We start from the raw sequence: 15730 nt of genomic DNA on the forward strand, positions 1-15730 counted from the left end.
TTTTAAATCTCATAATTAAACAGTAGCCTAAATGAAGCCTATAACCGCAGAAAGGTCCACCTTTTGAGAAAAAAGAACCACTCCTTTTACCAGGCTGGCTACGAGCCTGGTACTGGTTGTTTACTATAAATTACTACAGTATTTTGTCACCTATGCTGCATTTGGGGCTTCCAGTTTCCTGTCATGTGTTCCTGTCTGGTATGGAGCTTATATATGTCAATTTTTAGCTTCTGAACTGACAAGACATGACTTATTCAGAAGCAATTATTTCCATGTCGTAACATCGCTGCTTTTTTTTCCAAAACAGCAAACGTTTGTCAAGCTGTAAAAATTATTGGAGGCCCTCAATCGTAAAGTTGCTTAAATTATCAGTGCCAGTGTTGTTGACAGCGGATCAGACTCTTAAATAACTGTAGTGAACTGCTAAACTGTAATAGTATACTTTAGGTGTTAGTATACCTTAATTGGTTTTTAGTAGTAGTTAGAATTAGAAATTAGAATTAGATAATTTGTTGATTAGCCTAATCCATCAAGATTAGTTTAAGTAGTTTACTATTGTGTGGATCAAAAACACTACAGTATTTACTGTAAATCACGTTACTATAGTACAATTAAGTGGCTATTGTAGGTTGTTTACTATAAATTACTACACTATTTTGTCACCTGTGCTTCAGTTGGGGCTTCCAGTTATCTGTCATGTGTTCCTGTCTGGTATGGAGCTTATATATGTCAATTTTTAGCTTCTGAACTGACAAGATATGACTTATTCAGAAGCAATTATTTCTATTTCGTAACATCGCTGCTTTTTTCAAAACAACAAAACGACTGAAACAAAAACGCGTTTGATGTTTCGTCGCCATTTGTCAAGCTGTTTGTTCGGGGGCAAATAATTGGGGGTCCTCGTGCTTTTGCCGTGTCATAAAGTTGCTCAAATTGGCGGTGCGAGTGTTGTTGACAGCGGATCAGACTCTTTAATTGACAGCGGCGTGCACGCGCGTGTCTCTCCGGCGAGCGCGCGCGTGTCACTCAGTGCCAGACCCCGAGACCTCCGCGCTCATTTGGCGCTAACATTATGAAAATCATCCCTCAGCCCTAAAGCGAGAGATCTTTGTTACGACTCGAGTTTCTGTCAAGCCTTCACCAATTACACTCGCAGGTACAATGGTCTATTGAGCCCTTGACTGGCGCGGCGACAGTGATTTGTGAATCGTTACCGGGATCGAGCTCCGTACCTGAGGAATGCAAATAATGTGGCGCGAAACCAAACTACAGCTACTATTACCGCAGATTGGATTTTTTCCCCCTTCCTTTCTTCTTCGCCTCTCACGAGAGTGGGGTTTTCAGCTAAATGTAAATTTCTCTCCTTCAGAAGTGGCCACTAGTTCAGAATGATGGCTTCGGCTCTCAAGTGCTTCTGCTGGTGGATGAAAACAGCAGACATGTTGGCCTACTGTAGGATTACTTTAGTATGAGGACAACATGTGCTGATTGCATGGAAGACAGGTGTGCAGTTTACCTGGAGGAGATTTCTTTAAATGGTAAATGCAACAGAGATGGATTTTAAAGGGATAGTTCACGCTAAAAAGGGTCATTTACTTACAATCAAGTGTTTATGGGTTTACTGTTTCAGTTGAACACAAAAGAAGATGTTTTGAAAAATGTTGGAAAATGGTAACCATTGACCTTTCATAGTTGGCAAAGCAAATAACTATGGAAGTCGATGGTTAAAGGTTTCCTACATTTTTCAAAATAACTTCTTTTGTGTTCTACAGAAAAGTCAACGGTTTCCGGTTTGCAACATTTTTCAAAATGTCTTCTTTTGTGTTTAAAAGAAAAAACCTCAAAGAATAAACAAAATATTGTTTCGTTTTAAGAAAAAGGTTGACAAAATATGTGTATTTTGAAAAATGTTCCAGGAAAAAACTCATATTATGAAAGTCACCGGTTACCGGTTTCCAACCTTTTTCAAAACATCTTCCTTTTTGTTCCACAGAAAAGTCGATGAAAGTTAATGGTTACCGGTTTCCAACATTTTTCTAAATATCTTCTATTGTGTTCAAAAGAAAAAAGCTCAGCATTTTTGAAAAGTCTCCTCCAGATGGACTACACATATTTTGTTCACTTATTTTTTAAAATAAAACATTTCTTTTAATGTTTCTTTTAATGTACTTAATGGTTAATGGTTACTGGTTTCCAACATTTTTAAAATTATCTTCTTTTGTGATCAACATAAGGAACCCCAAAGCCTTCTCTAGACTAGTAAATAAATGTTGTTTTATTCCAAAAATAAATCAATATGATACGTTTAGTATCATATATATATATATATATATATATATATATATATATATATATATATATATATATATATATATATATATATATATATATATAAAACACCGTATCGTGATAAAACTTGCTAGATAAAATTTGCTAATTAACCTCAGAGGATGCTAGTTGAGAATTAGTCGAAACTATTTATTTATTTTGAACATAAATATGCAATGAAGCAAGAATGTTTGGGTCATAATACCTGTTTAAAGTAACCTTTTTGCTGCTCAGGTCAATATTATGATTATACCGTTTTGCGATTAAACCTTTAGCAACAATAAAATTTAATACCAGAATGCTTATTAACCCCAGAGGATGCTAGTTGAGAATTAGTTGAGACTATTTATTTACTCTGAACACGTATATACAATAAAGCAAGTTTTTTTTTTGGCTTTTATTTCTGTTAAAGTGACCATTTTTGCAGCTCAGGGCAATATAATGATAATACCGTATCGCGATTAACCTTCAGCAACAAAAAATATAATCCCAGAATGCTAATTAACCTCAGAGGATGCTAGTTGAGAATTAGTTGAGATTATTTATTTACTTTAAACATGTATATACAATAAAGCAAGTTTTTTTTTTGGCCATTATACCTGGTAAAGTAACCTTTATTGCAGCTCAGGTCAATAAAATGATAATACAGTATATTGCGATAAAACTTTCAGCAATTATTTGCAACAAGAAAGTCAGATACTGGGATGCTAATCAACTTTAGAGGATGCTAGTTGAGAATTAGTTAAGACGGTTTATTTAATCTGAACATGTATATGCAATAACACGAGTACGTTTTTTTGCAGCTCAGGTCAATATAATGATAATACCGTATTGCGAATAACCTTTAGCAACAATAAAACTTGATCCCAAATTGCTAATTAACCTGAGAGGATGCGAGCTGAGAATTAGTTGAGACTATTTATTTACTCTGAACACGTATATGCACTAAAAGTAAATATTTTTTGTTTTTTATTCCTGTTAAAGTGACCATTTTTGGAGCTCAGGTCAACATAATGATAATACTGTATCGCGATTAACTTTCAGCAACAAAAAAATATAATCCCAGAATGCTAATTAACCTCAGAGGATGCGAGTTGAGAATTAGTTGAGACTATTTATTTACTCTAAACACGTATATGCAATAAAAGTAAATATTTTTTGTTTTTTATTCCTGTTAAAGTGACCATTTTTGCAGCTCAGGTCAACATAATGATAATACCGTGTCGCGATTAACCTTCAGCAACAAAAAAATGTAATCCCAGAATGCTAATTAACCTCAGAGGATGCTAGTTGAGAATTAGTTGAGACTATTTATTTAGTCCGAACACGAATACAATAAAGTTTTTTTTTTTTTTGGTTTGTATACCTGTTAAAGTAACCTTTATTGCAGCTGAGGTCAATATTATGATAGTATCGTATATCGCGATAAAATATTCAGCAATTATTGGCAACAAGACAGTTTGCTAATTAACCTCAGAGGATGCTATAGTTGAAAATTACTCAAGACTTTATTTAGTCTGAGCATTTTTTGGTTATTATACTTGTTAAGGTAACCTTTTTTGCAGCTCAGATGGATATCGCGATAATACCGTATATATCGTGATCAGCAATTAGTTGCAACAAGAAAATCTGACACTGGCTGAAGCCAGATATAACAAACAATCTCTTGTGAATATCAAATGATATCCTCATCTGTCAATAAACTGGTCGGCTCTTGTCTGTAAAGGTTTGATGCGTCCGGACGAGCCCCCCTCCCTCCGGGTCACGGCACCAACAGACGGAGCGTGGAGAAGCGCAGGAGGAGCAGCGTCTCGGAGGTTAATTAGCATTCTCTTTCCCTTCACTTTATTATCAGCTGTGTCCTCCACACACCCGTTTAATTGCGTGAGCTGATCGAATAATAAATGGCAGAGTAATTACCATTCTAAAGGAGAGATCCCTCTCTCTCTCTCTCTCTTTCCCCCCGCTTTCTCTCTCTTCAGCGCACAACTCAGTCAAAAGAGATTTTTATTCTAAATTAAGTTTTTAACTGTCATCTGTCATCTTAGGTATAATTATAACTTAGACATTTCAGCTTCATTGTTCTGGCTCTGCGAAATTCTCCACGGAGAAAAGACATTGTGACAGCGTTTTTTTAGCCGTGTGGAAAATGATGTTTAGGAGGAATTCTCAATGCCTCTAAATGAGAAAGCAAATATGCTAATTAATCAAACTCTCTCACAGGGCAGTAACACAGTCGAAATCCCTCTTTTTATTTTAATATATTTAATCAGTCTCCGAATGAGGTAATGCCGGCTGTCTTCTCTTCAGGAGGACTTCATTGTGTCTGTGCTTTTCATTGTATGAATATGCACGCTTCTGGCTCTGTTGACATTTAGGAGATATGAAAATCAGCTTTGACCGTTTGTAATTTCAACCACTTAATCGTTTATGCTGGAATTTACGCTTTTAATGGTGGAATACTTTTGTTTTCTTGAGGCCAGTATGTAGGATAAACGCTTATTTAGATATAAAAGCTGTCAGTTGGGTTTTGTGCTTTCACAAAAGGTATATATTTGTACTTTTCAGGTACTGATTTGGGGCGACACAGTGGCTCAGTGGTTAGCACTGTTGCCTCACAGCAAGAAGGTCGCTGTTTTGAGTCCTAGCTGGGCCATTTGGCATTTCTGTGTGGAGTTTGGATGTTCTTCCTGTGTTGGTGTGGGTTTGGCTATGGATTTCCCCACTGTACAAACACATGCGTGATACATGTAGGTGAACTGGGTAAACAAAATTGGCCATAGTGTATGAGTGTGTCTGTGAATGAGTATGTATGGGTGTTTCCCAGTGCTGGGTTGCGGCTGGAAGTGCAACCGCTGCATAAAACATATGCTGGAATTGGCGGTTCATTCCACTGTGGCGACCCCCACATAAATAAGGGACTAAGCCAAAGGAAAATGAATGAATGAAGGTACTAATTTTACTTTATGTACTTACTTGTATCATTATGGACTCTTTAGGTACACAGGTGTACTTTTAGTAAAGGTAGGTCTCAGTGACAGCTGTTGTACCTTTATTTGTGAGAGTGAATAAGCACAGTTTAATAATATTTTTACTACTGCATTAATAACAGAACTATAGCTTGACTATAAATAATATAATATATTAAAACACAGAATTTTATATATATGTTGTTTTTATTTAATATTTAAATAGATTTCATGGATTATTGTTGTTAAAATTCAAAGGATAAAAATAGTTAATTGAAATAAAATATAAATACTGGAAAGCAAGTGTAACCTTGAAAAGTAATATTAATAATAGCAATGATCTCAATAATCAATTATATATCTATAATTAATTTCTATATTTTTTGTATTATTTAATTATTATTTTTTAGGGGGTTTCACCTTTTATTGTGATAGGAAAGTGGAGATTTAGAGACAGGAAAGTATTGGGAGCAGCGATAGGGTATGGGCCGGCAAAGGACCTCGAACTAGGAATCGAACTCAGGTTACCGTGAACACCTCAGTGCCATGTGTCGACACACTAACCACAAGGCTATTGGCCTATTGTGATTTTATTTTTATTATTATTATTATTATTATTATTATTATTATTATTAATATTATTGTTGTCAGATTAATCTAAAGTTTACATTTTAAGTCTTTACAAATAAAATAAAGCACTGCAAAATCATCTAAAATATTAAATCAAAATTAAAATGTAAACTGAAACTCTATATTCATTCATTTTCTCTCGGCCTAGTCTCTATTTCAGAGGTCGCCACAGCGGAATGAACCAGCATATATTTTATGCAGTGGATGCCCTTCCAGCCGCAATCCTATAGCACATGTGTTTGGACTGTGGGGGAAACCGGAGCACCCGGAGGAAACCCACGCCAACACTCCTCACAGAAATGTCAACTGACCTAGCAAGGGCTCGAACCAGCAACCCATGCTGTGAGGCGACAGTGCTTGCCACTTTGCCACTGTGTCCCGGCGTTGTTAAAATTTGAATGATTAAAAAATGTTTCTAGAATAATATATAAATATTAGATATTTACAATATTTGTGTTAGTAATATTTAATAATAATAATAATTATTATTATTAATTATTATTAAATATTATTAATTATTATTATTATTCATAATAATAATTAGTTATTATTATTATTGTTGATTGTCAGTTTAAGACCAAAATGATGGGTCTTTACAATTAAAACAAAGCATTACTAGAGCATATAAAACATTCATTCATTTTCTTTGCTGCTTAATCCCTTTATTAATCTGGGTTTGCCACAGCGGAATGAACCGCCAACTTATCCAGCATATGTTTTACACAGCAAATGCACTTACAGCTGTAACCCAGTATTGAAAATCACAGATGGACACTCATTCACACAGACACACTTCAGCCAATTTAGTTTTAGTAATTCCCCTATATTGCATGTGTTTGGACTGTGGGGGAAACCAGAGCACCTGGTGGAAACCCACGCCAACAGGAGGAGAACATGCAAAATCCACACAGAAATTGACCTAGCCAAGGCTCAAACCAGCAACCTTCCTGCAGTGAGGCGATCGTGCTACACACTAAACGCCGCCGTGACGCTCTGTTAAACTTTAAATGATTAAAAATCATAGTTGAAATAAAGTATAAATATTAGACATTTTGCAATATTTCTATTTAATAAGAGTTAAATAGTAATAGTAATTAATTTAATAATTTTAAATAGTAACACAAAAAGTATAGTATGCAAATAATACTACAAAAAGACTAAATCTGACATAAATATTCAATCATCCATTTGTGTCTGTGTGTGTGTGAATAAAGGCATACCTGGGGATACTTCAAATGCAATAACCACTGCAAATATATATTTTTATTGTTAATGTAGTTTCTTTAGTTAAAAAAATATTTATAATTTATGAATAATATTCTATTAATAATGTAAAATATGCATTATTAATCAAAAGTGGGAAATGGAATTATCATATTATTAATAATATCAAACTATTAATAATAATAATAACAATTATTATTATTATTATTATTATTATTGATACTTTTTAGTAAGTTTACCTATATGCTTCAATGATGTATATAATATATATAATTTCGAAATATATATATTTATTTTTTAATGTTACAGTAGTAAAACTAAGATTTTAATTTTTATTATGTGATTGGTTATAATTTAGAATTAATATTATATTAATAATAAACAAATAATAAAAATATGCATTAATAATGAACAAGTGAAAAAAGAAAATTATTGTATTATTAATAATGTCTAATAATAATAATAATAATAATAATTATTATTATTATTATTATTATTATATAATTAATTTATTCATATTCATGTTCTTCTTCTTCTACTTCTTATTATTATATCATCAATTTATTCATATGTTTATTATTATTATTATTATTATATCATCAATTTATTCATATTCATACTATCATTATATCATCAATTTATTCATATTCTTATTAATATTATTATTATATTATCAATTTTTTATTATAACATTATTCAAATTATTATTCATATTATTAATATTAGTATTAAATCATCAATTTATTCATATTATTAATGATATTATTATTACTATTATTATTATATTATCATCAATTCATTGATATTCATATTTATATTCATATTATTAATGATAATAATATTATTATTATTCAATATCAATAATATCAATTTATATTGTATTGTATAATAATTAAATATTATTAATTATATTATTACTATTATTATTACTTGATAAATAAAAAAAATACGTTAAGCTCTATGGTTTAATGCTATGGTATAACATTATTATCAGTATTTGTACATTTAGTCAAATCATCTTTTATAAACATTAGCCTACATTTTATATCCATGTTGACTTTTTCCCATTTGCCCTAAAACGCGATCATTTGCATTAAACCTCACAATGTCTTCACATCGCATCATAACACCAATAACCGGCTCAGGAACTCAACAAGTCGCGAAGAATGAGATCATTACAAACTCCTTTATTCTCTCCATAAGGACCAAACACAAAGGGCAAAAAAAAATATCAGTATATCGATGCAAATCCCCCCGCGGGCGCCACCGGTGTGCGCGGCCGGAGAACAGCGCGCCTCAGCCGGCCACGTGTGCGGCGGCGCGGACCCCCCTCCGGAAAGCCCATGAAAAGCCACATCAATTTCGCCACAGACAAGCACCGTCACACAGATTAGGCAGCCACAATACAGCGGCCTCTTATCTCCACCCACAGGAGGAGGAGAGCCTGATCTGCGCGGGATGGAAACATTCGCACCGCGTAATGGACAAAATCAATTGTTGGCCTCCGCAATCAATGCGAGTCTCTGCTCCGAGGAGCCCGGCTGTAATTGAACTTCTGGCGGCTCCGCGGTGCAGCATCGGCCGCTGATACTGGTATCTGGCCGCGGGACTTACCTGGATGCTTCTGCTTCTTCTTCTTCTTATATAGACACACCTGGTTAAACCGAGCACATTGGAGCATTATGGGTACAGTAGAGAGTCCACTTGGCCGTTTAAGTGGACATTGATCAGGTCAACCAGAGTAAAAAGTGAGTGGATGGATGAACTTTCTTCCAACAATCTCCTTTAAAGAGACAAACTCTTGGTTTTAAAGTATGGCTGTCCACTGTTAAAAAAGTAATATTATATTGTTATGATTATTATTAATAATAATAACTTGATATTATTGTTATTATTAATAATTATGTTTAAGTTGAACATTACTAAATTTAGTTTGTTAAAACCCAGCCCATAAATTGTTTGCCAGCCGTTGCCTGAAAAAAAATTGTAAATCCAATGAATATTTTTTCAGTGTGGATATACACTCACCGGCCACTTTATTAGGTACACCTTACTAATACCGTGTTGGACCCCTTTTTGTCTGCAGAACTGCCTTAATTGTTTGATTTTGGTTCATATTGACATGATAGCATCACACAATTGCTGCAGATTTGTCGGCTGCACAACCAAAATGCAAATCTCCCGTTAAACCACATCTCAAAGGTGCTCTATTGGATTGAGTTCTGAGGACTGTGGAGGCCATTTGAGTACAGTGATCATGTCATGTTCAGTGTGGTCCTCTGCTGCTGTAGCCCATCCGCCTCATGGTTGGACGTGTTGTGTGTTCAGAGATGCTCTTCTGCATATCTCGGTTGTAACAAGTGGTTAATCCCTTTATTATTCTGGGGTCGCCACAGAGGAATGAACCGCCAACTTATCCAGCATATGTTTTACACAGCGGTTGCCCTTCCAGCTGCAACTTATCACTGGCAAACACCAATACACTCTCATTCACACACATACACTACGTACTAATACTAATATATTATGATTTATTGCAGGGGTTCTCAACCTTTTTCACGTCGAAGCCCACCTTTTCCTCCAAAAAAATTTTGAAGGCCCAAACTGATTGTCTAGTGAAAATGCTTATATTTTAAAGCTTTATTTATTAGCAAAACATTATTTTTTGCCTTCTATTATTCTCTTATTTTTCTACATCATTTAAAAAAAAACTCGTATATGTATATATATACACACACACACACAGTTGAAGTCAGAAATATTAGCCCCCCTGAATTATTAGCCCCCTTGCTTATTTTTTCCCCGTTTTCTGTGAAAAAGGTCTATTCCGATTAGAGCGATAATGTAGAGAATATTGATCTTGTGTTGAGCCCAATGAGCCTTACATCTAAAAATAGAGCAAGGGTGTTCCTTTAGTGACATCCCTTTGACTCACACGCCAAAAATGGCGGACGTGCAACAAGAAACTGAAGATATGGTGATGCGCCTGTCAATCAATGTTGGTGGACCGCACTCCTACGTCAAGTCTGGACGTCAGGTCGGTCTGAAAACCGCTTCAATTGGTCTACCGTATTTATGTTGGTTAATTGAAAAAAAAAGGACTGTTTTATCACCCCAATATGATGGTCTATACACTATACCAGTGGTTCTCAAAGTGGGGGTCGGGACCCCCCGAGGGGTCGCAGGGCAATGAAGAGGGGTCGCCTGGTGATTTCCAAAAATCTATTTATTTTTATTAAACCATAAGAATTAACATATTTTATCCAAAACTATACTGAAAATAAAAATAGTTGTTTATAGTTACTATATACTATATAGTTACTATAGCAGCTTATAGTTACTAGTTCTATTGGATTGCGCCCCTGGGGTAATTACATTATATTAAAGGCAGCAATAGCGTCAGATGCATTTTGATTTTATAACATCAGGTTATACTTTCTGGAACATTTAAAGCACTGACACAAATTTAATTGGTGTGTCTGCGTCATTGCATGCAAGGTTTCTGTATTTATAACCACCTCAGAGGATATTGGGGGTCGCGAGTCATTAGCCTCTTTCACACAGTGATACCGGTAAATATCTGGAAAATTTCTGGAACGACTTTACCGGTATATTCAAAAAAGCGCTGTTCACACAGGCGAGGACGTTACGGAAATTTTCCGGAAAAGAGCATTCATACATCCATTCCAAAATACCGGTAAATTCTGACATCATTCACCACAAATGAGCTTTAAACGGCTGCGCTTGTGTTTGTAAACATTTGACTAAATTACAAACTCTGTGGATGATCAATATTGTGAACAACTTTCGCAGGATCACTTTCGCATGTCGAGATGTTCATAATATGTGTGTGTGCAGGCGCTCACAGGCTGTTTCACAGGCACACGCAAAGCTTGAAGGTAAACAAACAACGGCTTATCATAAGCATCTCATCGATGATTATTTACACAGTTGGCATTAAGAAGAACATATAAACGTGATCTGACTAACTTCTAGCAGCTAAATGTGTCTGGAAAAATATTCAAAGGCTTTTATCCTCACAAACCGCGCGCACGTAAATGCGTCTGACTGTTGTGATTGGCTAAAGCAGACGTCTCACGTCAGCACGTTCTAGACGTGCACGCGCTTATTACAGGAATCTTCCTTCTGCATTCACACAGCGCAGCATTCCGGCAAATTACCGGTAATGTTTCAACTTCTCTTTCCGGAAAATAGCCAGAACGAATTTACCGGTATTTCCGAAAAGGACCTGTTCACACATACAACCTTTCCGGAAAATTGCCGGCAATTTTCCGGAAAGGTCTGTATGGGTGAAAGGGGCTACTGGCTTTGTTGTTTTGGGGGTCGCTGGCTGAAAAGTTTGGGAACCCCAGCACTATACCTACACACATGTCTGTCCAAACAGCTTGAAAAGTAGATTTTTCACCATACAGTAGGTGCCCTTTAATGCTAGAGATGTTGATCCATTTTTCCTGAAACCGTATTGCTCATCAGCTTAAAGGTTGTGCATTTCTATGAAATTATTAAGCCTTTCAACAAAGAGTTTTTCCAAAATGTCTGAAAACTCAGACAGTATAGAAAATGGACTATAATTTGTAAAGTCTCCAGATTTATAAAGTGGAATTATCTTAGAAATGTTCTCTTTACTGCAGTATGGTTATCAAATATTACTCAAATATAAAAAACAACATTTGTATCCTCATTTAGCGTTGTATACAGTTATAGAGCAATGCCCCATGAATGTTGTTTCATGTTGTTTCATGTTCACTGTAAAGCCGAACAACAGCAACAAGAAAGTGCGCTCATTAGGCATAACTGATTACAGGCAGCCTTGCTCCTGAACCAAAGCCACTTAGTCAGGTAAGCACCAGTGAGTAGCTATATTAACCCAATACATCTTGCACTGTACAAACGGCAGTCTGTAACGCTGCCCCGCGAAGCCCTGTAACATGCTTTATTAGGCACCCTTGAGCTGAATGTTATCTATCAGCGGCTCTGCGCGGAGACCCCACACCCCTTCCCAGAATGCCTCACAGCGAGAACGCGGGGCGCTCATCTGTTCCTCTCTAACCAGACAAACCCTGATGCTGATTAATGGAGGCCAAACTTACAGGCACTCCGTCAGAGATGTTACACGGGGACGGTAATATATGGGAGCCATTAAATACGCATCATTTTTTGCTGGCATGAAATATGTTGACCCCGATCTTATTACACACGTAATTAAAAGCGCTCAACAGTTCTCGGTCGAGCAGGATCGCTCACCGACAGCCGCAAGTCAAATTGATGCATCGGCCGAACGTCGTTTGTTTTATTCATCTGTCAAAAGCTGCGTTAATTCTCCAGGCTCTGCATATAAATTGTGTTTTATTAGAGAGTCCGATTCACAAAAGTTGATTTCATTGAGACAGATGTACTGTATCTGGTAATTGCTGTGGGTTTTTCAACAAAAGCAATCATTTTTTTGTGTTGTTTACATGTGGGTACTTCATAAAGTGCATCAGTATGTTTAACCCTGTGAGTCTGTAAATAAAAACTCACACTTGTGGTTCTCTTCCAGCAGAACATCTGTGCAACAGTCAAAGGCTCAGACGGGATACGATATAGGAGACTGTTGGAGTTTCTGAAGCCAACTTTATATTCTTTTGTTCTTTATAAAACCGATAAATATGTCTGAACCTTTTAAATCTCAAAACCAGACACAACATGTTGCAACTCAAGAAATATATGCAGACAAATGTGGTTCAAAATGAAGCATGTTGTTGGATGATCTCTTATTTTGATCTGCACTGATATTTGGAAAATTGTATTGATTAAAGTTTCAGATCCTCTTGTTTACTGGTGGAAATCTGCACTTGGTGGTCAAACCGTCTAGTTCCCACCGATTTTGTTACATGGTGAGCCATTATGAAGTGACTGAAACTTTTCAACAACAGGTTGAACAGATGAACCCTTAAGAAATCAACTGAATTCGCTGGTCAGCTTTTGAAGCATGGGTGCTGGTTTGAACCGTTTTTTAGCTGGACCTGTGCTGGTTTAAGCTGGTCCAAAGCAGCTCAATCCAGCTTAAACCAGCACATGACCAGCTTAAACCAGTTTAAACCGGCTCATAACCAGCTTACACCTGAAAATAAGCACTTTAAACCTACACATGGCTAATTTAAACCAGATTAAACCAGCTGAAACCCCACGTAACCAGCTAAAACCAGCCTAAACCGGCACATGACCAGCTCAGCCCTTTGTATGACTATCCTAAACTAGCTCATGACCAGCTCAAACAAGCCTGATCAGCTTAAACCAGCTCATGGCCAGCTCAAACCAGTTTAAACCAGCTCATAACCAGCTTACACCAGAAAATAAGCAGCTCAAACCAGCACATGACTAATTTAAACCAGATTTAACCAGCTGAAACCCAACGTAACCAGCCTTAACCGGCACATTACCAGCTCAGCCCTTTGTATGACTATCCTAAACTAGCTCATGACCAGCTCAAACAAGCCTGATCAGCTTAAACCAGCTCATGGCCAGCTCAAACCAGTTTAAACCAGCTCATAACCAGCTTACACCAGAAAATAAGCAGCTCAAACCAGCACATGACTAATTTAAACCAGATTTAACCAGCTGAAACTTAACGTAACCAGCTAAAACTAGCCTAAACCGGCACATGACCAGCTCAGCCCTGTGTATGACTATCCTAAACTAGCTCATGACCAGCTCAAACAAGCCTGATCAGCTTAAACCAGCTCATGGCCAGCTCAAACAAGCATTGCTAGCTCAAACCAGCTCATGACCAGCTTAAACTTTCTTAAAACAGGCTTATTACCATCTCAAACCAGCTCACAACCAGCTCAAACAACCATGGCCAGTTCGGGACCAGCTTAAACAAGCTCATGACCAGCTCAAACAAGCCTGATCAGCTTAAACCAGCTAATGGCCAGCTCAAACAAGCATTGTCAGCTCAAACCAGCTCATAACCAGCTTAAACTATCTAAAAACAGGCTTATTACCATCTCAAACCAGCTCATGACCAGCTCAAACAACCATGGCCAGTTCGGGACCAGCTTAAACAAGCTCATGAGCAGTTTAAACAAGCATGACCTGCTTAAACCATCTCAAACCAGTTTATGGCCAGCCTAAACCAGCTCATGACTAGCTCAAACAACCATGGCCAGTTAGTGACCAGCTTAAACCAGCTCATGAGCAGCTTAAACAAGCATGGCCAGCTTAAACAATCTTTAACCAGTTTATAACCTGCCTAAACCAGCTCAAACCAGCTCATAAACAGCTCAAACAAGCACGACCCGCTTTTGACCAGCTTAAACTATATATTAAACCAGTTTATGGCCAGCTTAAACCAGTTTATGGCCAGCTTAAACAAGCTCATGATTAGCTTAAACAAGCAGGACCAGTTTATGACCAGGTTAAACTATCTTAAACCAGTTAATGGCCAGCTTAAACCAGCTCAATACACCTTATGAGCAGCTTAAACAAGCATGATCAGTTTATTACCAGCTTAAACCATCTTAAACCAGTTTATGACCAGCTCATGACCAGCTTAAACCAGCTCATGAGCAGCTCAAACAAGCATGACCAGCTTAAACCATCTTAAACCAGTTTATGACCAGCTTAAACCGGCTCATGAGCAGATCAAACAAGCATTACCAGTTTAAACTGAGCTAGTTTAAGCTGGCTATTAGTTGGTTTCAGCAGATCAGGCTTGTTTACGCTGGTCATGAGCTGGTTTGAGGTGGTTTATTATGGTCATGAGCTGGTTTAAGCTGGTCATGAATTAGTTTGAGCTGGTCATGCTTGTTTAAGCTGGTAGTGAGCTAATCTGCGCTAGTTTAAGATGGCCATGAGTTGGTTTGAGCGGGTCAGGCTTGTTTAAGCTGGTCATGAGCTGGTTTAAATTGGTCATGAGCTGGTTTAAGCTGGTCATGAGCTGGTTTGACATGGTTTAAACTGGTCATGAGCTAGTTTAAGCTGGCCATGAGTTGGTTTGACATGGTTTAAACTGGTCATGAGCTGGTTTAAGCTGGCCATGAGTTGGTTTTGGTTCCTGCTAATGTAGATGTTGGACTGAAGCAGCTGATATTCATTTACACTGAGGAGCAGAGCGTTGCTGAAGAACTACTGAGAGATTTCAACTGCTGTCTGGGCCTTCCATGTCTTTCCACACCTTCCTTTCTTCATGTGTTCTATACATTTTCCCCTGCTTCATTTGATTTTCTTACACATAACTTCATTTTTAAACTAATTTGTTTTGCATGTATGGATTTCTTTAGTTGTTACCAACATCCAATAAAAATATTAAGTGAACAGCACCTTTAGAAATATGTTTTCTGAGTAAAACGGTGACATGTTCAACACTTATTTCCCCCACTGTAAGTGCGCAGTATTCTGCCTCCAGCCCCAGTTCCCGGCAGGTATATCCGGCAGTAATCCGCGAGGATACAGAGGCGGGCTTTATTACATCTGATGTGCTGAAACTGGGTCGTTATAAAGAGGGAAGGATGTCAGGGCCCAGATGAACACGCACGTCTACACACATCTTCACTTTTACACACGGGGAGAAATTA

The 15730-nt window shown here is 37.0% G+C and overlaps 1 long non-coding RNA gene across 2 annotated transcripts; it reads left to right on the forward strand.

Moving 5' to 3' along the window:
* Positions 1 to 973: 973 nt before the first annotated feature.
* On the forward strand, positions 974 to 14540 carry LOC141376257 (uncharacterized). Of its 2 annotated transcripts, none has more exons than XR_012385762.1 (3): positions 974 to 1538; positions 4055 to 4145; positions 12715 to 14540. It is a non-coding gene; the product is annotated as an uncharacterized lncRNA (long non-coding RNA). The 2 variants fall into 2 exon arrangements; XR_012385763.1 differs by having other exon boundaries at positions 1001 to 1538; positions 12712 to 13004.
* The last annotated feature ends 1190 nt before the right edge of the window (positions 14541 to 15730 follow it).

The sequence above is a fragment of the Danio rerio genome, chromosome 9, assembly GCF_049306965.1.
Source record: "Danio rerio strain Tuebingen ecotype United States chromosome 9, GRCz12tu, whole genome shotgun sequence".
Classification (NCBI taxonomy): domain Eukaryota; kingdom Metazoa; phylum Chordata; class Actinopteri; order Cypriniformes; family Danionidae; genus Danio; species Danio rerio.